The sequence below is a fragment of the Rhinopithecus bieti genome, unplaced genomic scaffold (genome assembly GCF_001698545.2).
Source record: "Rhinopithecus bieti isolate Rb0 unplaced genomic scaffold, ASM169854v2 scaffold_14215, whole genome shotgun sequence".
Taxonomy (NCBI): Eukaryota; Metazoa; Chordata; class Mammalia; order Primates; family Cercopithecidae; genus Rhinopithecus; species Rhinopithecus bieti.
The window spans coordinates 594,695-597,339 of NW_016808057.1; positions in this window are offsets into that span (position 1 = coordinate 594,695).

Here is a 2,645-nt window from a genome sequence, read left to right on the forward strand (position 1 = left end):
AGAAAACCAAACACCGCATGTTCTCACTCATAGGTGGGAACTGAACAATGAGATCACTTGGACTCGGGAAGGGGAACATCACACACTGGGGCCTATCATGGGGAGGGGCGACGGGGGAGGGATTGCATTGAGAGTTATACCTGATATAAATGACGAATTGATGGGTGCTGACGAGTTGATGGATGCAGCACACCAACATGGCACAAGTATACATATGTAACAAACCTGCACGTTATGCACATGTACCCTAGAACTTAAAGTATAATAAAAAAGTAAATAAAAAATTTTAAAAAAAACAGCTCTACTCTGAAGGAAGTAAAAAAATAGCTTTTTTGGGGGATTAAAGTAAGTTATTTGTGCTTTTTTTAAAAAAATAACTGACTCAGGTGGTTAATTTGCAGTTTTGAAAGCTGGTTTCTTGCCAATCAACTTAAAAAATTAAGCAGGAATATAAAATTCAGTTTATTTAAAACTAACATAAGAGGAAAATATGCTTTTTGATATAATTGTAACAGCTTGGAATCAAAGTTTTTTAGAGCTTTTAAAATCTTTTTTTTAAAAAAAGCTTTGTTTTAACTTTCTGACAGGAAAGTAAAAGCATGTGTAAAATGCTTTCAATTGAATATTGATACATTTCATAACGTCCTCCAAAGTGTATGACCCTGTCTCTGCCTTCTAAGACTTTCCAGTAAAGTGATGATTTATATCAACGAAAATTAAATATCAGGCAGCCTATAGAAAGTGCTCACTAAATTGAATAGAAAGCGCTCACTAAATTGAATAGAAAGCAAATGTATTAATGCGGGTCAGGCACTGCAGCTTATGCCTAAATTTCCAGCACTTTTGGAGGCCAAAGTGGGAGAATTGCTTGAGCCCTGAAGTTTGATACCAGCCTGGGCAACATAGTGAGAACCCATGTACACAAAAAATTAAAAAATAAAAAAGTAGATTGGTGTGGTGATGCATGCCTCTAATTCTATCTACTCAGGTGTCTGAGACAGGAAAATTACTTGAGCCTAGGAGGTTAAGGCTGCAGCGAGTTATGGTCTCGCCACTATACTCAGCCTGGGCAACACACTGAGATCCTGTCCCTTTAAAAAAAATGTTAGTGTGTGTTTTTAATTATTGAATTCAAATGAACACTTTAGATCTAATATATGCCAGACATCAAAGTTCCAGTGGAGGCAGAGTTGATGGCAACTAGCAGAGGGAAGTTTCTCTGTGGATATAATGAAAGTTTTTTTAAATTTTTATTTTTTGTAGAGATGGGGTCTTGCAATGTTGCCCAGGCTGGCCTCAAACTCCTGGCTTTAAACAATCCTCCCATCTTGACCTCCTGAAGTGCTGGGATTACAGATGTGAGTCACCTTCCCGCCCACTGAAATGTATTTTTATTGAAATGACTTAGATGCATTTCAATTAGAAAAGTGTTTTACTGCAACAGAGGTAAACTCTACTTGAGTCACATAAACAGAAGGGGTTTGTTTCTCTTTCTGTTTTTGTATTTAATCAGAGGTCCAGAGAGAGGCTTGCCAAGATTATTGCAGCTGCTTTGTGATGTCAATGTGCATCAAGGACTCAGGCATCTCTTGAATTGCCGTGGTTTCTCATAGTTGGAAGTGGGCTACTGTGCCTCTATCAATATATTTGAATACAAAAAAGGGGAAAAATGAAGGGCCCCAGAGCTGAAAGGACATGCCAGTCTGCTCCTTTCCAGATTCTCCCATAGTCTTGTCTAGTAGTGTTTGAGATCTATGGGCAGTGTGTTGGTGATGTACTGGCAATATAACCAATATTTGACTTTCAAGACCAGTGTGCAGAGTGCTGAATGATAAAAATGAAGTGTCCTTGTTAACAACTAGGAATAGCTAACTCTTTCCAGTTTTGGATAAAGATGGGAGAAATGTTTGGTAGTGCTGCCCCTTCGGGACTCTCATGTACTAGCCAGGTGTGCATGGCCAGTGCTTCAGCCTAAAACACACAAAGTCACTAGTGTGCCTATCAGTGGAAAATTGTAAGTCATATATATATGAAATAGGTGCTAGAAGTAGAAGTACATGCAGAGAATAGCGAATGCACTTGGGTAGTGATTTTGTTGTTCATTGTATGGTGTAAATCTACAAATATTAATTTGATAATGTTTTAAGAAATTTGGCAAACAATTTAGTTATCAATGAGCTCAAAGGAATGGAAATACAGGCACAATAAACTTTAAATACTAAAACATTTTTAAAGAAACTTGATAATGAATGGATAACATTTGCTACCCACTGCCTGTGGGGGCCATACTGGTACCACTGACCACATGGAAATGGGAAGACACCAGTCTGCTGAAGCATCATCAATAGCTACTCCAAAAGTTAGTTCTAAAAGACTGCCCAAAGGCAGCGATTTAATATGTGTAGCTGCAGAAGGTGCGTTTATGAAGTATGATTTTTTTTAGATCAAATGAGTCTTCTAAATTAATTTTGCTTATTTTCAATTCCAAGTTTTCTGGTGCTCATACGAAAGTGAAGCAATAGCTATTACACTGCTGGCTCCATTAGTAGAAGAACTTTGCAAACAGAAGAAAAAATAATTTGTTTTTGTTCTGGCAATCTGAATGTAAATGTTAGTGGTGCACAGATTTGAAGTAAAATAATCTT